The sequence below is a fragment of the Pinus tabuliformis genome, chromosome 8 (assembly GCF_031772625.1).
Source record: "Pinus tabuliformis cultivar Carrire ecotype Pingquan chromosome 8, CPIR1, whole genome shotgun sequence".
NCBI classification, from domain to species: Eukaryota; Viridiplantae; Streptophyta; class Pinopsida; order Pinales; family Pinaceae; genus Pinus; species Pinus tabuliformis.
Window position 1 is genome coordinate 1,458,069,650 of NC_142294.1, and position 26,692 is coordinate 1,458,096,341.

Consider the following 26,692-nt stretch of genomic DNA (forward strand, 5'->3'; position numbering starts at 1 on the left):
ATGTGTTCTAAGTGATAAATGTTGCATCTTCAATTGTTCTAAGTGTGTGATCATACTTAGCCAAATCAAGAAAATATCTCTCCCAAACAACTTGCCTTTCCTCAACCTTCCTAAATTCCGCAATGTGCAGTCTCATTCCTTAAGCTTCAACCTTGCCTCTTCACACTGCACAATAAGCAGTCCCTACCTTCTAGAACTGTGTAATGCATAATCTCAGTGCTCAATTTCAAACCTTGAACTCATAAATTATGTAGTAATTTCCTTCAGTTAGTCTCCTCTGTTCATTGTACAGTCTCAAGATTCAAGCCTCAGCCTTGAGCCCTTGAACTATGTAATTGCGTAATACCTTGGCCTATGTCCCTTTAAAACTGTGCAGTGGGAAAACTCAAGCCTCAAGCCTCAAGCCTGGCACTTTGAGCCCCTAACATGTGCAATTATCTTTCCTTAGCTTGTCTGAAATGCACATTCCATAGTCTCAAGGCTCATTTCTAGCCCTTAAGCTCTTTAGTTTCTCAAATGCATAATCCCTTAGCCTTTGTCTCTCTGTAACTGCACTTTTGGAAACCTCAAGCCTCGAGATCTCATCCTAACATCTTAAGCCCATCAATTGTGCAAATTGCTAGCCCTAGCCCACTTGAACTATACATTGCACAGTCTCAAGGCTTATTCCTAGACCCTGACCTCCTGGGCTACACAACTGTGCAAATCCTGAGCATGTCTCCCAGTTTATCACCGAGTTACAACTCAGTTAGTGGCTGCCATGAAGCATGTTAGACTAAGGATTTTAATGGACTAATGTAGTATTTTCTTGAGTGGATTTGAGTTACAAGTATTCTATCATGTTATGATAGGATGATGATGAAGGAGATGAAGAAGGAAACCCTACTACAACGAACCTTTGTAGTCACAAAGACAAGCTGATCAATAAAGCCAAAACAAAGGGGCATGAGATTGTGATAACATCTAGAAATCAAGGTCACAATAAAGACTCCTTAATTTCAAGCTAGATGAATGAGGAAGAAGAAGAACATCCACTGTCTCTCAACAAGACTCAAATATAGCAGCAACAAGAATTACTTGACATTGCCATGTCATCATGTAGTCCATGCCATTAATGTCTTGTCAAAGTGTCATTCCATCATTTACCACATCATTTGTGGATTATTCAAATTCAATATTGGAGAAATTCAATGTAAACAGACGTCTAAGAGTCATTCATATAATGTGAAAAGTTATGCAAGAAGTCAAACAACCATGAGTGTAGTAAAAGAGTCACAAGGGAGGTGAATGATCACTACACTTGTTATATTTAAACCATCATCGTTCATGTAAAGGAATTTTCACCTTGACTCCCCCTACTAGGAATTATAGAGGAAAATAGTTCTTTTGGAGGAGAAAATGGTTGCTCTAATGCTCCCCTATTGGGGCTAGTGGTGTTCATTATCTTGATGTATCTTAGAACTATTGTCATAAATATTGTAAGACTATTCTCTGAATGTTTACAATGTATGTTATTTTCATTTGTACTAAGGAAATTGAGTTATTTCGGTGGTTTTGGTACTTATGTTGTTGAATATTTGTTGTATGTGTTTTAACAATCGTTGCTTGTATGTGAACTATCTGTCTAGTTTTCCAACAATTCATTCATATGTTCATGCTTGTGTTTCTTTTCTAGATAAATACTATTACCTGGATTTAAAAAGATCACTTTTCTCTCCCCTTTCAGTAGAACAACCTGTTGTGCTATTAAACAACTGCCCATGTATTGATATAATAGCTTACATTCTTAAAAATAAATAGTGACCCTTGATAAAATCTTTCAAAAAGAAATTTAGCACTTAGACACTTTCTTTTAAGCTTTTTTAAGAATAAAGGAATATATCAAGTCAAAACCCTTTTAAAACTAGCAATTCTCGCCTTTTCGCATACCACTAGACCAAGTGTGTCAAAAGCCTTGATAACAAGCAAAACCCACGAATTGTGATCAAAAGGATCATCGCACCTAACTTAAATATAATTGGGCTGTTCATTTAAAGTTAAGACCTATGACATTTCCTATTTAATAAAGCCCATATCGCAATCGCACATTGGTGCTCATAAAGGATGCAAACCAACAAAGCATGTTGAAATGTGCAAAATGTGATATCGTAAAAGAGACTAAATCTTATGAACTACATGATCTTGCGAAGTGCGATAGAAGCTCAGACCCGATAGAAGCCAATGTCATAAATCATAATGAAATCCACCACTTAGTAAGAAGCACTTTATATGGTAATCACTCTTTCAAATAGACTACACTCTAAGTAAAAAGAATATATTGCTTATCATGCATCTCAATCCCTCAGAATCCTAAAGAACTTTGAGAAAGAGCATAGACAAATATGTGATAATGTGATTTGCGATATTTCATCGCAATCGCAAAATCGACGTTCTCACAACTTAAGTCCTCCACCTTAAAAATTTTCCTTCCCATTTTGCGATGCGGTACATTAATGAGAAATAAAGGCAACGATAAGGGACCATTAGTGGCTATTTAATACAATTTAATCCAATTTATGTTAAAATCGGCTCGACATGATACGATATCTTCTCATCTACATTTGATTAAAACTCCTTTCTTGTCACATTTTCAAGTTATCTATATCATTCATTCTCATTATCATTCTTACTTGTGTTTATCCAGTAACTTCAATTTTGCTCAATTTCAGGAAAAATCCGCAGGGAGCATTATTAGAAACAATGGAAAAGAAGGGAAAGGTAATTGCATCTGAGAAATCATAAATGGTTCCTATTTCCTCCGATACTATGTGTATTAGAGACGGAGGAACTACGACCTGAGAGGCCAGTACAACTTGTTAGAAGTGGAGCACTCCAACCCACTGGAAACAAAGGCCACAATAGAGTTCCAGGAGTCATTTGATGCCTCCTATTTCAAGACGACATGTTATTTCCTGCACCGCATATCTGCACGACCAAAGAAAATCCCATATACAGACATGGTCAAATGGGTAATTAACGAGGCCGACATTTCAAACTAAACAATTAGGAATCACAGCCAAGAGGTCATGGGGTCCTTTTTAGTGGAAAACCTACGACTCATGTACTAGTTACGAAAGCCATAAAAGCTCTACAATAAACAGTTCCTTGAGAAATTTTCCGAGGAAAATGAAGACCTAGCAGACGTCACGCAAACCTGGACAATGAAAAAAGGAAAGGAAAAATGGGATAAAATGGGTATGTCATCTACGTCATCCATTTATCCCCCTCCTAGTTTCGTAGCAACAACACTATGTAGATTGTTCGGTAAACCTGATAGCACCAAGTTTTCCTCAGAATGGCTCCCATTGATAGATGCAGTAGTGAATGCAACAATAATGAACTAGGCTCAAATTCTATCAGACAATTTGGCTAAGGCTATTATAGAATATAGAAGGAAGAGAAATTCTTCTCTAAGAGTGTTTCCCCCCTTTTTCATGAGTGCTTTTGTAATGGATGCAATCTATTTTAGTTCTAAATTTCCCAATATGGGATGGAAGTGGACTATACAAGACCCGCTTCCCATCCATATGTACCATAATATTTTGTGGGAATCTCAATTTCACCCCCATTTTTATAAAATCTATCAAGGAGTTATGCTACCCATCCATAAAGAAGTGTACAATAGAACTACCCCTAGGTTTTCTAAAGAGGCTGAGATAGATATTTTTCCAGTAGCCAGATGGTTTGGGGAAGAAACCTTTACCTACATCAGAGTATTCGGGAGCATTGCTTCATCGCATGTTCTCCCATATTATGTCCCCAACAAAGTAATGCTCAAAGAAATAGCCTACGAAACAACAGGGGAAGGTGGATTAAGCAGAGGACTGAAAGAGTAGAAGAAGGGCATTTGGCCTACATTCCCATTATAATGTGGTGCATTTGTGGTACATGATTTTTTACATGCATGAAAAGAAGGAGAGATTATTAAATCTATAAAATTAGCCACACTTCTGGGAAGGGAGTATGACCCAAATAGAATTGTTAAGAATTTTACTAATATGGTAAAAGTAAAGTTGTTCACCCATGAAGGGGACACCTTTGATGACCTATTCCTATAGGCAGAAACATATTCACAAGTGTTTCATTTCGCATTGGAACGTCCAACCCTAGATGATCTTAGGGTTTTCCATGTATATAAGGAAAAAATATTATTGAATGTCGCATTAGACCTATTGCAGATAGAATCAATAAGGGAGCCAACTCCCAGTGTAAGCTTGGAGGACAACTCCAAAGAAAACTCTGAAGAAGATACCCAAGAGAGATCTACGCATGAGTCAAAGCACTCAGAGCAGCAGTCTCAAAATGGAGGAGGAAACACAAATAAAGAGTCCAAGAAGGACACAGCTGGAACTACAGAAGAGACGGTCGAGAAAACCTTAGCAAAGAAACAAGCAGAAATTGTCTCTACATCAACTCAGTCAGGTAAAAGCCCAATTATTGATTTGGAACAGGAATGGGAACAGTTCAAAAAAAAGCTTCACACAGATTCAAACCCTGAGAAAAAATCTAAGATACAGACTCCTAAGCAAACCCAACATAATTCAAATATAGAAACAACAAAGGAAGGAGTTAAGGGCACTCAGGATGCTGAAATCATTCATGTTATTCCTACTTCAGAAATTGTTTTGAGATTTGAAGAAATAACTCCACTAGATGTATTTTATAGTCCTACCCACAAATTCGTAGTCAAGAGACAAAGAAAGAAAAGAAATCTAGATGCTCTAATTGTTACGACTTCTTAAAATGAACCAATGGAAATTGTTTGGAAGGACTCGCCCATAGACCCATGTGAAAATCTCACAAAATTGTCGTAGTACGCATGAGCCTGTGCCACAGAAACTATTGACAAAGTGACAGAGGTCCAAATGCTACTTAAGGAAAAAGAACAATCAATTATGTTGTTAGAACAACAATTAGCTCAAGCAAAATACAATCAACAAGTAGCCCAACTCCAACAGGAATTTGGACAGATGAGAATACAAAATCAGGCCATCTTAGAAGAAAGAGATGAGCGGATATAATCTATGATAGATAAGTTTAAGGATAGTATGAAAATCGACGAGTTCATAAGGGAAGCACTCTGTCTTAATTCTCAACTAATGCAACAGAAGGAAGTACTTTTCCAAAAGATCTTGCAGATAAGTCCTTACTACGAAGCCAGTGATAAGCTAACAAACCAAGTCGTTGACATGAGACTTGAGTATGAAGAAATCCATAAAAGGATTTCCGACTTTATCACATGGAAAGAATCAGAGGATGGGAGAAAGGCTGACCTACTGAAGCTGGAAGAATCTCATAAAGACATCTTGTTCACAGATTGGGATTCTTAGTTGAAACAAGCGGAAAGGGAAATGACGATAACAACGACAACAACAAAAAACATAATAGAATCCATCAATGAAAATATTCATGGCGCCAATCTGGTTAAGGAATGTATACCAGGATTTCTTCTGAATGTCAAACAGTTGGAGCAACAATGGAGACAAGCAGCGCAGGAAAAGGAGGAGGCAATCAAACAGCTAAGCAGGCTGAATTGGGAAGCATACTGGCAGTTTTTAGTGAAACCATATAGTCAGTGGATGACTTTGAGGTGCTTAACAACCTCAACACAAAAGATGGTGCCAGCACTAACAAACACTATATTTGCGGGGCAGTTAAAATCTATGATCAACCAACCGACCCAACTCAAGCCAATGATTGATATTTGTGATCTTAGAGATCAAGTCCAAAGGAGTTAGTCATTTAATTTATTTTTCTTTTAGTTTTATTTTTTTCATATTCTGAGGAAGGTCATTTAAACCTCCTCAGCTATTTTTTGTAATAATCTATTTTAGGACCTATAGTTTAGTATTTAAACCCCTCTCATGCATTTAGAGAGGGGTCCAAAATTTTTATCAGAAACATTCTTCAAAACATTTCACTTCTGTACTTTTGAGGAGGTTCTCATGGAATGAATTGAACAAGATCTAAACAAAGTCTTTCGGTAGAAATCACATGAAAGAACTTTTTGGGTGTCAGGTTTCAAACCAACAAGTGTGGTTCATCATCAGGACTAGATGAAAAGGCAGAGCATGGAAAAGGCTTAAATAGAGAGCAATGTAGAGACATAATTTCAAGTAACGACTATATTTGAACAGTAATGTTTAAATTATATTTTATTAATATATTAAAAATAAATATTATTAAGTAATGGCTATATTAAACGGCTAGTTTTTGAAAAAAATATTTAAATAATGATATTATTTCATTAATTTATTAAAAATATTAATAGGCGACGGCTATATTAAACGGCTAGTTTTCGAAAAATAATATTTAAATTAATTTATTAAAACCAAATATTACTAGTTCTTGAAAAATTATATTTAAATAATGATATTAGTTTATTAATTTATTAAAATATAAATATGTAACAGTAGCTTTTGAAAAAACATTTAAATAATGATATTATTTCAATAATTATTAAAATATTAATAGGTAACGGCTATATTAAACGACTAGTTTTTGAAAAATAATATTTAAATTAATTTATTAAAACCAAATATTACTAGTTCTTGAAAATTAATATTTAAATAATGATATTAGTTTACTAATTTATTAAAATATTAATATGTAATGGCTATATTAAACGGCTAGTTTTTGAAAAATAATATTTAAATTGTGATATTAGTTTATTAAAAACAAATATTACTAAGTAACCACTATATTAAACAACTAGTTTTCAGAATAAATAAATAAATAATCAAAGTAAAACTTTAAAGGAGGGGAGTCAAAAATTATAAAAACGAGTGAAGATCCTAATCGAGACAAGATCATTTGACAAATAAAATAACTAATGGAAATAAAATAAAATAAATTAAAATAATTAATGGAAAAATAAATAATAAAAAAACAAAAATCTACAGAAGTCAAAATAAATATATATATAAATAAATAAATAAAACGGAAACACACACACACACACACACACACATATCCAAAGAAAAATAAGCAATAAATAAAACGGGGTCAACAATAAAATATGGGGATCAAGCCCATTAAACAAATAACAAAAATACTAAAAGGAGTTAAGAACGAATATGATGATAAAATACATAAAAAAACATGAAGGATCAAGAAAATAAACTCTAATGAAGAATAAATCAACAACAACTACTATAGAAAGGATGCCAATTCCTACATGGATTAGATTAGAAAGAAAAAAAAACTAGGAGGACATGGTAGGGACCAAACTTCTACTAATATTCCAACCATCATCTCTATTCAAATTATTGGGTCCTTTTTCAATTTCTAGGGCCTCCCTCAATTTACGATGATGAAAATGACTAACCTTAGCAATGACTTGGGCCTCCTCAATGCAGATATGATGCTTAGATTTATTTTCATGTTCTGTTAAAGTAGAGGAGCGGGTCCTGCCATGCTTGATGTCAACAACATGATCACAAATCCTTTGATTAATCGAGTGACCAGTCTCACCAATGTACGGAGTCCCACAATAGCATGGGATAACGTAAACTCCCTTCATATTCTTTGGGTCCACTAGGTCTTTTACAGATCTAAGGGAGCTCTATATGGTATTTAAAGGCCGAAAGGTTGAAGCCACCTTATGCTTCCTGAGGATCCTTGCAATCTTGTCACTGGTCCCTTGGATAAAAGGAAGATGAACACTAGAAAATCTATCCTTGGTATCTTTCTTAGCACTAGGACCTTTTTTAGCTATGAGGAAAGCCTTAGTACATTGGTGTCTAATATACCCATTATTAAAGAAAACACTTAGGAGATGTGCTTTCTCTTCCTTGAGATGGTTCTCATCATAAACTCTTAAAGCTCTAGTTGCTAAGGTGTTGAGAACACCAAGCTTTTGAGCTGGGAAATGATGAGAATTAGCATGAAGATATTGTTTTGTATGAGTTTTCTTACAATATACCTGATGAGAGAAAGAGCCATTATCATTCCTTGAGTAGAGGACGTTAAGAAAGGGAAGACTACCATTACATTCAAATTCCAAGGTGAACGTTATAGAACTAGATTGATTGTTAAGATGGAGGAAAAATAGTTCCAACTTCTCTTTACCATGGGACCAGATGACAAAAGTGTCATCCACAAACCTCTTCCACAACTTCGACAGAAGATGAGAAGAGGCTAAGGCCTTTGATTCAAAATCCTCCATGAATAGATTAGCTACCATAGGGGAGAGGGGGGAACCCATGGCGACACTACAAGTTTTCTCATATAATTCCTATTTTATTTCAAATGTCTAGCATGCTCTACTAAAATGCACTTTTGTACACTGAGAATGTGTTGGATTGATTGATATTGGGTTAATATTGCTGAAACACATGAGCAGGACTCATCATATATAGTACTTTTATATTATGATCTTGTTTTATTTATGTATCAGATAATATTTCTTCTTTAAATTATTTTATGTGTGAAAGTCTGAGTTATAGTTTAGCATTCTTGCACTTTTGTATGATGTTAGCTTTGACTCTATTCTGAATATATGAATGATTTTGTATGCGATATATATTTCTTAATCGTTTTGTTTAACTATTTATCGAAAATGATTACTATTAAACGTTTTCACTTCTTATTATAGTTGAATGATCTTTATTACCAATTGTTCTAGGACATCATTATAGATCGCATATTGCATTTAATTCTAGGGTATATTTATAGCTAAATAGTGTTAACCTAGGATATATGCATGTGTTTATTAATTAGATTAGATTACACTTAGCTTAGTCATTTTCCCATTACATCACATATCACCCCACCAACACTATCAAAATCTTTTCTAGAAACTGGTCCCATTATCCCAAATCGGAGCCACTACACCAAACCAAAAGGATCTGCTAACCAAGGTCCAGACCGGGTGTTTTTCCCCCATGTTGTCGCAACAATTTTTGAGGCTTCAACACAACCTTGATACATTTTGTAGCTAACAATTCCCGAAGGCATACTCACTTGCTAATTTGAAATCACATTTGCATTACTCTCTTGTGTTGAACATCATAGCCAAGGTATATCCCTAATAATATACGATAATCGAGAATTATTTCCGAAAGGGTTCCTACACGAAACAGTGCAAAATCTAATTGGAAATTTTCCTCAAGGAGACCCTCTTGGTTGATGAAACTCCAACAACGTCAGTGAATGTCACTAGAAGGAGGGCCAGATGATAGTTGTGCCCATTGATTTTATTTTGAATCTCTTATCTTAAATGGGTCATCCTCAAATCATAATTGTGGAATGTTTCTCTAACCTATCCCCTGGTAAAATTTAAATCTTCACTGAACAATTTGATGACTTGTCACAATTTAAGTTTTATAGTGAAGGTGATACATCCATTACCGAGCATACATATATTTCTCTTAAGTTTTGTGAATACTATGAAATTGACTATGAAGATGTGGCTTGCATTCTTCTCAGCCTCACTCTTGAAGGTCGCGTTAACTGATGGTGTTATACCCTATCACCCTCTTCCATTCATTATTTTGAACACCTCATCAAGAAGCTCCATTTAGCATTTGATAGGTATGATTACCCGACTATTATTGAAATAATCAATAAAATAAGAATGAAATCTAATGGATTAGTTGAGGAGTTTTATAATCAATTCCTTCACCTTTGTTATGAATTTATAGAAGAAGCCACTGATTGAGATTTCTTGAAACAAAAGTTTGAGCATTTTGTTCATATATCTTTTAATGGTGAAGTTGAACCCCTTAATTTTTATGGTTCCCCAAAACTTGCAAATCATGAGGCACCTCTAATTTGAGAGGTGGAACCTATTATTCCTTTCGTTCCTTTACCTACTCCTTTTTCACTAACAATCTCAGTGCCTTTATGCATTAATCTTGAAGTTGGGAAATACATAAACTACGTTACTAATCTGTCCCTTCAACGTTTATCCAGTTCTCATGATCTAGAATCGATGGAGGAAATCTTAGAATGGTTCGTGGAGCCTAGGGTGAAGGCTAACCCTTTCTTCCTCAAAATGAAAATAGCGCTCTCAACCTCATTCTTGAATTTGGTTCCACTGAAATGGTCACTTCTTCAGGGGAAATTTTTTATCCGCTATCATCTACATTCCATGAATCTTTGTACTATGACCTGCTTGATCAATATGCTCCACTAGCTAGTTCTTCACACTCTCCTGATTTTCAAGTTGTTGGTTTTGTAATAGCCCTGGTGAAAAGTTCATGTAATAAAATTTAATAAAAGCAAGGTAAGACCACGGTTAAGGGACACGTATTCCAAGTTGAGTGTTGGACAAAGATATCGTAGTGGGCATCACTGTATGTGTGTTTTGGCTAAGAGAATTTGGGAAAAGGCTAAGGAAAAGGAAAAAAGGCATTTTTGGGCACATTTATATATGAAAATAAAGGAAATAGGAGAAAACTAAGGTGAAAGGTCACAAGTTGCATATGAGGAGGAAAATGAAGGAAAATAATGGAAAATGAAGAAAATATAGGCCTCGTTAATAAAAAGGATTTTGAGGATCATTTGGTAACATTTTTTCAGTTCAAGTTTGGAGCTCTCTTATTATTCTCTCTCTCTCTCATACTCTTGGTCACTTAGATTTTTCTTTGAGCTTTCTAGCTTTGGTTCAAGGAAGGAAAATAAAGTAAAGGGAAAGGAAGGAAAGTAAGGATCAAACATCTTCAATAGGAATACTTGCAGGTAAACTTTTGGATGTGTGATTTCCTAGCTAGTTTGGACATGCATGGCTTTGGATGTTGGTGTATGGTTCTCTTGTTGTTGGTGGCATAGTTTTTTTGGGTTATGATAGTGGTTTTCAGCCTAGCCTTTCCCTTTTCTAGATGCCATGGAATGTCGAGATGTTTATCTTGGTTTTGAGCTTTGGTTTTCCGGATGATTTAATAATTTGGGGTGGAGGTGGTCTCAAGTTTCATTCCCAAAGACCTAAAATACATTGACCAGTTTTGGAAAGATACACAGTAATTCCTGAGGGAGAAGTCTCAGTTTATGGCCTAGTGATTTGGGTATGGATTGTGGTAACGCGTGAGTGACTGGTCTCAGTTTAGGGCCTAGTGATCCAGGAATGGATTGTGGTAAAGCTTGAGAGAGAAGGAGACGAAAAATTTCTCAAGGATAGTGATGGATTCTGGATGGCATTCCAAGTTCGATTCGGTTGTGATCGGAGCACTGGTTTTGGTGTGATCACATTTTGATTAGGGTGGAGGTGGCTTAACCTCTAGATTCCCTTAGTTGTTCTTGGGTTGGTTTTTCTATGAGATCCCATATTCATGCTTGTAATATGGCACAAGGATGACTACCTGAAATATATATTTGGTTAAGCCATGTCTATGGTTGGGTGGTATGTGGAAGTCTTGAACCTGGTTGGATTTGCCTATGATTAACAAGAGATAAACTATCTTAATTGTTCACACATTTATATGTGGATTTAATGGTTTTCATATATTTGATATTTATATGGTTTTATGCCAGTTATGAATATGGTTATATGATTGGTTCATGTCATGGTTATTTCATGTATTAACTTGTCATTGTTAAATGGATGGATGCAAGACCTAATTAATGTTATAACACTTCAATGGAGAAGGAGGTGATCCTTTCTATTATGTTTGATATGTTCCTTCAGTCATTTATGATTTGTCTTGTATCCTAGACATATAGATTGCATTGATGCCAAGTGTTTGATAGAATGTCAGTCCCAGTTAGGGATGCTCATGCCTAGTCCTGAGGTTGATTTTGATTTATCAACATTATTATCATGTATTTGATGGATTATGAAGGTTGTAGAAAGTTCTGGGTAGAGACCGGGATTCTGGGCTAGAAAAGTGGCTCAAATCTTTGGTTCATTGGCACAGGTCTGCTAAGAAAAGTGCACAGTCACTAGCACATAAGCCTATGAGAGAGAATTTGGGTTGCTGGATGGTGTCATGCCAATAGCATGTGAGTGATGAGGGGTTGAAAGGATTAAAACATCAATGGGACCGAGGGGCATGATGTATGAGTGGCTGACATATCTTCTGAGGGTGTTGTTGCTGATGTGGATTGGTTTGTTTGATATGTTTCATCGATTCCATTTCCCTAAGGTTACCAAGGAGGTTGAATCCCTTATAGTGGCCTCTCTCGTCACATGTTTACCCTGGTTGGCTGATTTTTTGAGTGGACCTGGGGGGAGGGGGTGTTGGAGATTGGTATCAGAGTGTGGTTGCACTCTCCTTGGGTGAAGGTGGTTGGTCATGCATGCATGTCAGTTGCATGTGTGTGTCTTACACTTGCATTCCATGTGCTTGTTGTATTGTATCATGTTCATCATGATTGTAGTAAGCTTGTCATGAGGAGCTTGATGTGATTTTGTGGGATCCATTTTTAGAAGTATATGGTTGGTTATATGATTATATGCAACTTGATTACATCCTTGTATGTTAGCTTGCATTCTTGGTTGATTTTGATTACATGTGTTAGTCTTGTAGGTTGATTACAAGAATTGATTGCTTATGCTCGACTACATGCATTCATATGTACGTGTAGTTGATTAGGCATTGCCTATGCGTGTTGATAGTTTCATGTGGAAATGTGTGCAATGGTGTAATGGTTATTGTTAGGCATGGCACCATATCATGCATTGTTGATATGGCCTTGCATTGATGACTAGACCGTACATAGAATGATGTTTATGCATTGATGCATTTATTTGATATATATCTATATGATATGATTTTGATGTTACACATGTATCAAGATGATTTGATGTTCTTACAGACAAGGTATCCTCCCCAAATTATGATAAAGTACATTGGTTTATTGTGATTTGGTTTAGCTAACATAGTATGCCTTGTAGGAAAGAGATCATATGACTATAGAGGTGGTAGATTACATAGAATCTCCCTATGCATCATATGGGCAGTGTTGCGTGGGGAACTCTTCTAACTTGGAAGGCACATTGAGATGCCCGAAGGAAAAATAAGAATTTTCAAAGAAGACAATGAAAAAATCATGTAAGCACAAGAGAAACAAGCAAGGATGAATGTGATACTTCTTCAAAGTTTGTCAGAATTGCAGTGACAGGGACCACTTCAGATTAGCCATGGACAAGAGGAGAGAACTAATGGGGCATATGGTAGTAGGTCTCTTAGTAGACACAAGTTGGATAGATCTGACACACTCAGAGATGGCAAGCTATTGGACACTTTGGATAGGGGAGGAGATAGACATAGGTACTATTCTAGTTCTGGTTTTGACAGACATCATGATCGTCATCATTATCATCCTTACATGAGGAGCGATAGGGGAGACTTTCTAGAGGAGATTAAGAAAGAAAATCCACCTACCTTTGATGGAGAGATGAAGAAATTAGAGGATGCAGATGCATGGTTGCTTGGTATGAAGAACTTCTTTCGATTACATGATTATTCAGAAAATATGAAAGAAAATATAGGCACTTTCAGTCTCAAAGGTAAAGTAGATATTTGGTGGGAAGATGTGATGAATGTAAAAGGTATACATGAGGATTATTTGACTTGGCATGCATTTGAGAGGCTCTTCAAGAAGAAGTACTTGTTGGAGAGGTACTATGATTATAGGGCTCAGGAGTTTTATGAGTTTTGGATGGGCTTTATGACAAATGACGAGTATACTAGTAGATTTTTGGAGTTGATGAGATATGTGCCTTACCTCAAGGAGGAGAAGGCCAAGGTTCAAATATTCATCAGTGGACTACAAGTAGTATGCAGAGATGAGCCTAGATCATTGGATGAGGCCATCTAGAAGTCAAAACATTATTATGAGCAGTTGAAGCACAAAGTCGATCCTAAGCATGACTTGAAAAGAAATGTGAAAGATGAAGGAAAACGACCACCAAAGAGAGGAATACATCAATATGCAAGTGAGAAAGAAATTGCAGTTCCTTACAAGAGATTCAATACAACTGAGAAGGGACGTGAAGAGAAAAAAGCTAGAGGTGGCAGCAGGGAACCATTCGAGTGTTGGATATGTGGTAAGGATCATTGTAAGAGGGATTGTCCATAGTAACAAAGTGGTAATGGACCTTATATCTATATTTCTCAGGAGGTGCATATAGTTGGTGATGTTGGTCATAAAATTCCTCAGATCTATGCAACTATGGATAACAGGTAGGCAAATAATCAGGTATCGATTATTGATATGGACAGTAAGCTTTGTGATAAAGTTGTTTCTATTTTGACTGATATTATATCTAACTATATTTATATTAATCCTGACCTAGTGGATAAGTGTGGTTTTAGAAAAGAAGTGTGTGCAAAATCTTGGTTGGTAGAGTTGGCTATAGGTACAAAGAAGTGAGTTCACCATTCAGTAAGAGCTTGTGCATTTGAGTTAAATGGTATACCTACAATAACACATTTGAATGCATTTCCATTGGGTTAGTAGAGTACTATTTTTGGTATCGATTGGATATACCTTCATAGGACGAAAGAGGATTCCTTTGACAAGGCTATTGAGTGTGTGGATTATAGTGGGGAAAATAACAATTTGTAGTGAAAAAAGAAGCCTGCATCAGTGAGGATGGTTACCACTATACATGCTAAGCATAGTTTCATAAAAGGTTCAGTGATGTTTGTAGTACACGTCTCTAGTGATATGGGTAAGGAGGTTGAGGATGGAGATATGTTAAGAAGGTAACTAGTTTTGTAGTAGTTTTAGGATGTATTTCTTGAGGATATCACAAAGTTTCATCCTTATGAGGAGGTATAATTTTCTGTTGAATTGGTGTCAGGGGCAGCTCCAACATAAAAGTCACCTTATTGTATGGGCACACCTAAGTTGGTTGAGTTAAAATTGCAGCTGAAGTAAATGTAGGACAAGGGGTACATTAGGCCCAGTGTATCATCTTGAAGTGCACCAGTGTTGTTCATAGAGAAGAAAGATGGTACTCTTAGATTGTGTATTGATTACAGATAACTAAACAAGGTAAATATTAAGAACAAGTACCCATTGTGAAGGATGGATGATTTTTTTTATCAGCTAAAGGGAGCAACAATGTTCTCCAAGATCAACTTGAGATCGGAATACCATCAAGTACGCATCAAGGAAGAGGATATCTTCAAGACTACATTTAGGACCAGGTACGGGAATTATGAGATTGTTGTTGTTCCATTTAGTTTGGCTAATTCGCTAGCTAAATTTATGTTTTTGATGAATAGTGTATTGCATCCTTATCTAGACAAGTTTGTTATTGCATTCATTGATGACATACTACTATATTCTAAAAATGAGGAAGAACATGTCGAGCATTTAGTAGGAGTGTTGAGATTTCTAAGAGAGCATTGGTTGGATGTTAAACTTATCAAGTACAACTCCTTTGAGACTGAGGTAAATTACTTGGGGCATGTTGTCTCCAAGGACGACATAGCAGTAGATATAGAAATGATAAGGGCCATGATGCAGGAGCATCAAGACCATTTTTTTCATTGTAAATATGTGATTAAAGGGGGTGTGACAATTTTTAATATTTTATTAATTAATTTGTTATTTTTAATAAAATAGGAGAAAGTGAGGATTTTGTAAATATTCTTTTAAGGAATATGAGAGAAAATAGAGTTAGATAGAAATTCTAGGAAGTAGAAATGCTATGTACGGGACTTAGTTGAGTCCACACCTAAAATCTATTTAAATTAGATTTAGTTGCAAAACTTTAGGGATAGATCTAGATTTTAGGGATGTTGAGAGATTGAAGGGTTTGTTGAGTAATTTTAGGATTTTAGATCATGCTAAGTTTAATAAATTATGAAGCCTCAAAGGCCTGAGGGAAGGAGTGAGCATGAGGGAGTGAGTGTGAGAAGTTCTCCTTGGGAGCCTTTGGGCAGTTTGTAAAAGGGCCATAGATTGTATATCTGGCCATGAATGTAAAGTTCTGTGTGTATGCTTTTTTTTATGTAAATATGAATATGTAGAATTCAGGCGTGTATGAACATGTTTACGTTAATGAATTTTGAGATAGCGTGAATGGTCTTTTATTCCTCCGTCTACTAATTGACTGTGCCTTCAAATTTGATTCCATTAAAATCAGAGGACAATCCTTTGTTTTTACTGAACTGCGGATGTTGTTTTCCCACACTTAATGAATTGGTGGGTGTTGAATAATGAATTGAGGCGCTCGGTGTTTTTATTGTGATTCGGCTTATCCACATATATATGCACTTAACCAGAACAAAAGGCGAACGTGTATAGCTGTTACTCTATTGAAGAGCCGTGCCTTTTATATGGTAACGCCGGTCCATGGTTTTCGACGAGGCAGCCTGCGAATGGGCTTCGGTTGCATAAGAGGGAGCAACGTATTATTTAGAATGAGCCTGGAGTTTATCAGAGGTTAAAACGATATTGACATTTGTTTGTTGCCAACAGCGCGAACCATATTGCAATAGAACGAGGACCAGAGTTTGGGGAGCGATTAATACAAGTTACAACCTGTAGGTGCAGTAAATCCATGATGATTCAGCGGGTAACCAGAACCTGAGGACATATATACAAGCCTTGTTTATAGCTGTGAGCCGGTGCGATCCACACATAAACGAGTCTTCGTACATTACAACGCCAGCTCTTAACCGTCGCTGATACCAAAGGCGCAGTTTGATGTGTGGACGCAGAATTAATGTGTGGACGCCTTTAGTTATGGATATGTTGACCGAATTTGTATGGACGAGCAGAGAGTCCAGACTTTAACCAGCGCGATATCAACGGTGCAAGAGGAGGTAAGAAATCCCGTGGTCTATATAACAAGATATATATATGTTGCGTGTGCATATATAACTTAGTTATATATCTATATTGTGTGTCGCTGTCAAGATTTTACCAACAACAGATTAAGTTAAAGGTAAGGCGCACTCATTAATTGAATGCAGCCAATATATTTAGAGGTTGTTTAGGGAATGTCCGAAGTATGGAAATGGATGGACTTGAATCTGTATCTAAAAAGTTATGGTTGGAACCATAGGAGTGAATTGTCTCCGCTTTCAAGTAATAACTTGTGAAATTGCCAGAAATCGAAGGATAAGTTTCTGCATTACCAGTGGTTGAAAATGTCTTAAAATAGAGATTTGATTAACAATTAAATGAGAGGTATTTTGTCATGAACAAATACAAGAAGGATCCTGGTAGGAGCGGCCTGGGAGTGGCCTGGGCTTCATCATTTTATGGTATCAGAGCCGGAATAGCTCTGTTTGAAGGATGAAGGTTTTTTTTATTAATTGCATGTGATAAGATCAGATTTTGAGACTGATGAATGTTGCGGCACAGAGATGCCATGGAGGTGGGAGATGAAGCGAGATCAATAGGATCTTGAAGGTGAATTGTAATTGATTATTCGACCTGAAGCACAAAAGTAAGAAAAGGCCAGGTATGGGTTTCAGCTTATATGGTCTTTATTTTTAAATAAAGGAAAAGTCGACTTTTGAACAGAGAAACTGTATGTTGAATAAACCTTGAAGGTTAATAATCCCATATGCGCTGGTGGCAATTGTGAATGTCAATGTCGATTACGTTTCAAAGGCATATATTGAGTGTGACTTTGCCAGGTATTAAGATTTTAATTTGGTAAAAATGTTGGGATATGCTATACGCATCGGTTTTGTGTGATTCTGGGTTTGGCGGGTTTAGCTCGCTATCATTTTTGGTATCAGAGGTTGGATCTGTTGAGTCGAAAAATGTTTATTTTGAAAACTGAAATGTATTTTTGACTATTGATGAATGAAGATCAGAGTTTTAAATTTGATATGCAAACTACACAAGTGAACAGGATTGCAGAGAGGAAAAGATCATGCAAGATCTTAAGAGGTGCAATGATTTTTTTTTTTCTGATTTGAAATTTGTGATGAGAGTTTATGGTTGCAGAAAAGATGATGGCATTGAACCTGGCATTCAGCTAAAGGCTGAATAAGGAGGACAATTGTAGTGTCCTGAAGAAGAAGGTGAGTTGAAGAGATAGCCTGAAGAGAGCAGAGAGAGTGCTCGAAAGGTTCCAGAGGCAGTGAACCAAATACTTACCAAAAGACTGAGTGAGGAGGGCTTGGTGAGGTAAGTGACAGTAGAAGAGATTGCTGTCGTAGAGGCTAGTACAACTCATGGTGAGTGAGAAACTCATGGAGAAGATGATCATGGAGGATCAAAGAAGAGGTTCAGAGGAATGCCACAGCAATGAGATGACTGCAGAAGTCAGAGAAAGAGAGATTGCAGTAATGAAAGTGCAATTGCAGGTACTAGAGGAATGGCTGCAAGAGCAGGAAAACCAGAATAGAGGATGGATCTTTCCACTGAAGGGAAAGAAAGTGAAGTGGCAGAGGCTACAAAAGAAAAGAGATCAACAGATAAACATGCAGTTAACAGAAGAGCTGAGAAAGCTCGAGCAGATGATGGATGTACAATTGAGACGTGAAGAACTCAGGGCAGCTAAGTTGGAAGAGGAGGTTTCCATTAATGAAACAGAGGAGGAGATCATTGACGATTTCTTGAATTATTGGGCAAATCCAGATCAGCTGGATAATGTGAACTCTTGTGTTTTTATAGCTGACAGTTGTGATGTGATTACAGGTTTTGTTGAAGAGGAAGTTCATGTGAATGAAGAAGAGGATCAGCTGGAAGAGCTGGTATATGAACCAACGGTTAAGGTTGTTGAAACTTGTAGTTTTCAAACTGACAAGTTGTATATGAATGCAGGGACTGTAAGTGATGGTGATGTTATGCTTCAGCAATGTCACAAAGAAATTGCATTGCTAGAATATTTTTTGAAGAATTCGGAGTATGAAAAAGAAATGGCAGAAGAAAGAGTTCAGTACAGTGAATGAGTGCAAAAAGATATCATGGAAGCAGATGATGTGGGAGAAAGACTGGTTGACAGTCTTGAGAATTCTTCAGAGGATTCTTTGGGCAAAGAGAATCAGCATAGTGATGTGCTGATAGTGGAGGAGAATTCAGAACAACATACTGAAATGCTGGCAAAGGAGGACAAGGCACTGATGCCTTCTGATTTTTATTCTAACAAGTGTTTTGTGAATGCAGGTATTGTTACAGAACATTTGACTCAATTGAGAAGTCAAAGGAAGGAAGAAGAAGTTTTCTATTCTAGAAAACAAGAGGGCATGGATGATTGGGTGGCAGTGAAGACTGAACAAGTCAGAACAGAAACAAGCATAGAAGCAAGAAGTCAGCGAGTGACAGTACAAACTGAGCAAGCCGTCTTAGCTCAGCAGACAGCAAGAAATCAACAGCCGGGAGATTTATTAGACCAAGAGATTGAAAGTATCAGAAGACTGATGACGAAAGAATCCCGGAAAAGACCAGCAGTAGCAAGACAAAGGAGAAGCAGCAAAAGAAAGACAACAGAAAATTGTGAAAGCCTAGTCAGTGGAGCGATGCAGCATAAAGTGGGAAAACCTGAAAGAGAAGCAGTAGCAAGTGGAAAGTTACAACACAAGATATGGGATCCAGGCATACACAGATCCGAACACATGATCAGGCGATCATGTTTAGTTTAACGTTGGGAGTCTGATGCAGGAGCATCAAGACCATTTTTTTCATTGTAAATATGTGATTAAAGGGGGTGTGACAATTTTTAATATTTTATTAATTAATTTGTTATTTTTAATAAAATAGGAGAAAGTGAGGATTTTGTAAATATTCTTTTAAGGAATATGAGAGAAAATAGAGTTAGATAGAAATTCTAGGAAGTAGAAATGCTATGTACGGGACTTAGTTGAGTCCACACCTAAAATCTATTTAAATTAGATTTAGTTGCAAAACTTTAGGGATAGATCTAGATTTTAGGGATGTTGAGAGATTGAAGGGTTTGTTGAGTAATTTTAGGATTTTAGATCATGCTAAGTTTAATAAATTATGAAGCCTCAAAGGCCTGAGGGAAGGAGTGAGCGTGAGGGAGTGAGTGTGAGAAGTTCACCTTGGGAGCCTTCGGGCAGTTTGTAAAAGGGCCATAGATTGTATATCTGGCCATGAATGTAAAGTTCTGTGTGTATGCTTGTTTTTATGTAAATATGAATATGTGGAATTCAGTCGTGTATGAACATGTTTGCGTTAATGAATTCTGAGATAGCGTGAATGGTCTTTTATTCCTCCGTCTACTAATTGACTGTGCCTTCAAATTTGATTCCATTAAAATCAGAGGACAATCCTTTGTTTTTACTGAACTGCGGATGTTGTTTTCCCACGCTTAATGAACTGGTGGGTGTTGAATAATGAATTGAGGCGCTCGGCGTTTTTATTGTGATTCGGCTTATCCACATATATATGCACTTAACCAGAACAAAAGGCGAACGTGTATAGCTGTTACTCTATTGAAGAGTCGTGCCTTTTATATGGTAACGCCGGTCCATGGTTTTCGACAAGGCAACCTGCAAATGGGCTTCGGTTGCATAAGAGGGAGCAACGTATTATTTAGAATGAGCCTGGAGTTTATCAGAGGTTAAAACGATATTGACATTTGTTTCTTTCCAACAGCGCGAACCATATTGCAATAGAACGAGGACCAGAGTTTGGGGAGCGATTAATACAAGTTACAACCTGTAGGTGTAGTAAATCCATGATGATTCAGCGGGTAACCAGAACCTGAGGACATATATAAAAGCCTTGTTTATAGCTGTGAGCCGGTGCGATCCACACATAAACGAGTCTTCGTACATTACAATGGCCGCTCTTAACCGTTGCTAATACCAAAGGCGCAGTTTGATGTGTGGACGCAGAATTAATGTGTGGACGCCTTTAGTTATGGATATGTTGACCAAATTTGTATGGACGAGCAGAGAGTCCAGACTTTAACCAGCGCCATATCAACGGTGCAAGAGGAGGTAAGAAATCCCGTGGTCTATATAACAAGATATATATATGTTGCGTGTGTATATATAACTTAGTTATATATCTATATTGTGTGTCGCTGTGAAGATTTTACCAACAGCAGATTAAGTTAAAGGTAAGGCGCACTCATTAATTGAATGCAGCCAATATATTTATAGGTTGTTTAGGGAATGTCCGAAGTATGGAAATGGATGGACTTGAATCTGTATGTAAAAAGTTATGGTTGGAACCATAGGAGTGAATTGTCTCCGCTTTCAAGTAATAACTTGTGAAATTGCTAGAAATCGAAGGATAAGTTTCTGCATTACCAGTGGTTGAAAATGTCTTAAAATAGAGATTTGATTAACAATTAAATGAGAGGTATTTTGTCATGAACAAATACAAGAAGGATCCTGGTAGGAGCGGCCTGGGAGTGGCCTGGGCTTCATCAGGCCATCATGGAGTGGGAATCTCCTAAGAATGTGGATGAGGTGAGATCATTTATGGGATTGACGGGTTACTACAAGAGGTTCATCAGGAAATTCTTGAGCATTTCATATCCTATCACATCAATGCATAGGAAAGCTAAGAAGTTCAAATGGATAAAACAATTTGAGGCTAGTTTTGAGTAGCTTGAGCAGTTGTTGACACATACACCAATGCTAAGGATTGTGGATCCAGACAAGGAGTTTGTAGTGTGTACAAATGCTTGCAAGAGAGGACTTGGAGGATTTATCATGCAAGAAATATAGGTAGTGTGATGTCAGTCACAAAAGCTGAATGAACATGAGAAAAACTACCACACGCATGATCTTGATCTACCAATGATTATACATGCATTGAATATGTGGACACACTATCTTCTCAGGAGGAGGTTTACATTGATGAGTGATCACATTGGATTGAGATATTTGTTTGATCAGTTGAACCTAAATGCAAGGAGAGCTAGATAGTTGGCTACCCTTAGTGAGTTTCATTTTGAAATCAGATACATCGAAGTGAAGGAGAACTGAGTTGTAGATGCTCTTAGTAGCAAGGTATAAGTAAATCATATAACAACTATGATCTCTTATGGGATAGAGTTACATAATAGAATCTTGTAGGTAGGACAATGGGATGACAAATACATCGAGATTATGCACAAGTTACAATAGAGCATATGTATAGGTACAAGTACAAGTGTAGGTACAGGTACAAGTGATTGGGATGTAGACTATCCTCTTACGGTAGATTTTTTGGTGAGGTTTAGAGACAAGATCCATGTGCTGAATTGCAGTGAGCCTAAAAAGATTATCTTGAGAGAGCTTCATTCCAAGACATACTCGGTTCATCCAGGATATTAGAAGACATTGAAAGTGGTGAAGAAGTTCTACTATTGGCTAAATATGAAGAAGCAAGGGGCAGAGATCGTGAATACATATTCATATTGTCCGCAGGTAAAAGAAGAATGTAAGCATCCAAGTGGTTTAATACAACCTATAGTGATTCCAGAATGGAAATGGGAGGTCCTATCCATGGACTTCATTACAGGTCTTCCAAGGAAGGTGAGGCAACTTGATTCTATTATGGTCATGGTTGACAGGTTGAGAAAGGTAGCTCACTTCATTGGAGTAAAGACTACATATTCATCTAGTGAGGTAGCATAGGTGTTCATTAGAGAGATAGTGAGAATTCATGATGTTACAAAGAATATTGTGTTTTACAAGGATGCAAAGTTCCCTTCCAAGTTTTGGAAGGAGCTATTTGTAGGTTTGGGTATAGAGTTGGCCTTCAGTACAATTTATCATCCACAGGCAGATGTATAGACACAGAGGGTCAACAGGATCTTGGAGGATATGTTGAGGATGTATGTGATGCATCAACAGAGGTAATGGGATTAGTATCTTCCATTGATTGAGTTCACATACAATAATGGTTATCAGGAGTCATTGAGGATGAGTCCCTTCGAGGTGTTGTATGGATGAAGTTGTAATACTCCCATAAGTTAGAATGATCCAATGAATAGGATGCTTATTGGACCAGATAAGTTGGAAGACATGGAGTAGGAAATGTAGGTTATTAAGAAGAATCTAAAGGTAGCACAAGATATAAAGAAGAGCTATGCATACCAACATAGGGTGTTCAAGGAGTTTCAGGTTGGGGAGCATGTGTATTTGCGCATCAAGCCCAAGAAAAGCTCTTTGAGGATTGGATCAAGTGCCAAGTTGGCACCACAGTGTTGTGGGCCTTTCAAGATTCTTGAGAGGATTGGACTAGTGGAATATCAACTTGCACTCCCTTCAACAGTGAAATTCCATCATGTTTTCAATATTTCATCTCTTAAGAAGTATATAAAGGATGTTGATCATGTTATTGATTGGTTTGTATTATAGGTGGATCATGAAGGAGTGTTCTAGGTGTAGACTCAGTTCATATTGCAGTGAAAGCATCTCATGCTGAGGAACAGAGCCATGGAGAATGTTAAAGTGCAGTGGAAACACTTTGGGCCTGAAGAAGCTACATAGGAGATGGAGAATCAGATGCAGGCCCTATGTCATTTAGTGTTTTCCTGTTGGGGCAAAGAAGTTTTGGTTTGATGTTGGTATATGTTTAGCATATGTTTTGCTAATGTTTGGTATATGTATGTATATGTATATGGATGTAAATACCACCATGATGTAAGTTATAAAGCTCCAATAAGTGGTATGGTTTTTATATTGTCATGTTGTCATGATATTTTTCTTTTGAGCAGGTATTTCATTGTAAATACTACAATGAGCTAGGTTAAAAAACTCCATGAGCAGTATGTTTGATTTTCAATGATTTTGTTGAGGTCTTGTTGTGTTTTAAAACTGTGGATGGTGTTCCCCAAGTGAGAGGGTTTTGTAATAGACCTGGTGAAATGTTCATGTAATAAAAAAGTTAATAAAGGAAAGATAAGACCATGGTTAAGGGACACTTATTCCAAGTTGAATGTTGGGAAAAGATATCCTAGTAGGAATCACTGGATGTGTGTTTTGGCTAAGGAAAATTGGCAAAAGGCCAAAGCAAAGGAAAAAAAGGCATTTTTGGCACATTTATTTATGAAAATAAAGGAAATTAGGAGAAAAGTAAGGTGCAAGGTCACATATTGCATGTGAGGAGGAAAATGAAAGAAAATACTGGAAAATGAATAAAATAGAGGCCTCATTAATAAAAAGGATTCTAAGGATCAGTTGGTAACCTTTTTTCAATTCAAGTTTGGAGCTCTCTCATTCTTCTCCCTCTCTCTCATACTCTTGGTCACTTAGAGTTTTCTTGGAGTAGTCTAGCTCTAGATCAAGGAATGAAAAGCAAAGAAAGGGAAAGGAAGGAAGGAAAAGAAAGATCAAGCAGCTTCAACAAGAATACTTGCAGGTAGCCTTTTTCATGTGTGATTTCCTAGCTGGTTTGGACATGCATGGCTTTGCATGTTGGTGTATGGTTCTCTTAATATCGGTGGCATGGTTTCTCCAGGTTATAACAATGGTTATATGCCTTGCCTTTCCTTTTTCTAGATTCCATGGTATGTTGGGATGTTTATCTCAGTTTTGAGCTTTGGTTTTTCCGATCAATTTCAAAATCTGGGGTGGAGGTGGTCTCAATTTTCATTCCCAAAGACCTAGTAATCCCTTGAACGATTTTGGTAGGATTCACGGTAAAGCCTGAGGGAGAAGTCCTTGTTTAGGGCCTAGTGATCTAGGTTTGGATTATACTAAAGCCTGAGGGATTGGTCTTGGTTTGGCGTCTAGTGATCTGGGACTAGATTGTGGTAAAGACTGAGAGACAAGGAAATGAAAAATTACTCAAGGATAGTGACGGATTTCAGATGGCATTCCATGTTTGGTTTGGTTGTGATCGGAGCACCGATTTTGGTTTGATCACGGTTTGATGAGGGTGGAGGTGGTTTAACCTCTTGATTCTCTTTGTTGTTCTTGGATTGGATATTCTATGAGATCCCACATTCATGCTTGGAATATTGAACAGGGGTGGTTGGCTGAAAGAGAGATTTGGTTCAACCATGCCTATGTTTGGGTTATACATGGAAGTCCTGAACCTAGTCAAATTTTCCTATGATTAACAAATGCTAAGTTCTCTTACTTTCTCACTGATTTATATGTGGATTTAAAGGTTGTCACGTCTCTGATATTTATATGGTTTTATGCTATTTATGATCATGGTTATATCACTGGTTTATGTCATGGATATTTCATGTATTTACTTGTAATTGTTAAATGAATGGATGAACGACCTAATTAATGTTATAACACTTTAATGGAGAAGGAGCTGATCCTTATGATTATGTTTCATAAGTTACTTCTGTCATTTATGCTCTCTCTTGTATCCTAGACCTATATATTGCATTGATGCCAAGTGTTTGATAGAATGTCAGTCCTGGTTGGGGATGTTCAGTCCTAGTCCTCAGGTTCATTTTGATTTATCAATATCGTTATCATGTCTTTGATGGATTCTGAAGTTTCTAGCAATTTTTGGGCAGAGGCTAGGATTTTGGGCTAGAAAAGTGGCTCAAATTTTGGGTTGTTGCCACAGGTCTGCTAAGAAGAGTCCATAGTTATTGGCACATAGGCCTATGATAGTGAATTTGAGTTGTCCAACGTTGTCATGCCTATAGAATGAGAGCAAACAAGGGTTAAAAGGATTAAAAAATCAGTGGGATCTAGGGCCAAGATGTCTGAGTGGATGACATGCCTCCTGAGGGTGTTGTTGCTAATGTGGATGGGTTTCTTTGATATGCTTTATTGATTCCATTTCCTTAAGGTCTCCAAGGACTCTCTCATTGCATGTTTACCCTAATTGTTTGGTCGCTTGGGTGGAACTGGAAGGTGTTGAGCATTAGAAAAGGTATGTAATAGCCACTTATTTCTTTATCTTTTCCTTTAATTCGTAACTTCCTTATATTCTAAGATAGGCATATGATAAAGGACTATGATAAAGTTAGGGAGATTTGTGATTAACGTAAAATGACTAATTATTGCCTTTTTCTATGCAGAAAATGAAGAAAATGGTTGCCATTTCAGAGGAAAAGACAAGGCAAAACCAACTGTTGTCCCTTTGATAGGAAACTGCATCCAGACGAAGCAATCAAGATTGAAGCACATGGGCCAGGAAAAGGAAGAGGAAACACAATATCAGCGCAAGAGGATGAAGAGATGACTGAGGATTAAAGATATGGAAAATCCCTCAGGATCCTTTGATCCTGAGGGATCACTACCTCAAGGCTATCTGCATTTTTGGTATTTCCGCCTGGCCACATAAAAAGGGACAGTGCTGCTAACCCAAGGGGGCGGATTATTGTTGATTGTTAGAATTTGTTGTTACAACTTGAACATTGATCATCTACTTTCTTTAGAAGAGAGATCTCTGTAACTTTGTTTTTATGATTAATACATAAACTTTGTTGTTGTTCCGTTATTTGATTCTAGAGTAACCACAGCAGTGCATCCCTAGTGGCTAAAGGCCTAGCCCTAGTGGATCACTTGCTTCCTGTATCATTATTTTTTGATTACAAGTCGTGTGTGGTTTGATTTCCTTTACTTGCTTTAATCAGTAATCTATTGTTCCTTGACATTTCATTTACTGGCTCTGTTATGTTTAATTCGTATTTGAATAGTAAGATTATCATTTGTAACTGAAGATGTTATGTTGTTCGTTCTGAAATCATATCGCGTTGTCTAATTCGGACATTGTTGTTCATTTACAGAGAGACATTATTGTTCATTTACAGAGTAAGATTGTTGTTCATTTTGTATATTGGTATTTTTTTTTCATTTAGCTACGGTTTACCTATAATTGTGATTGATGTTCATTCAGATTACTGTTCTAT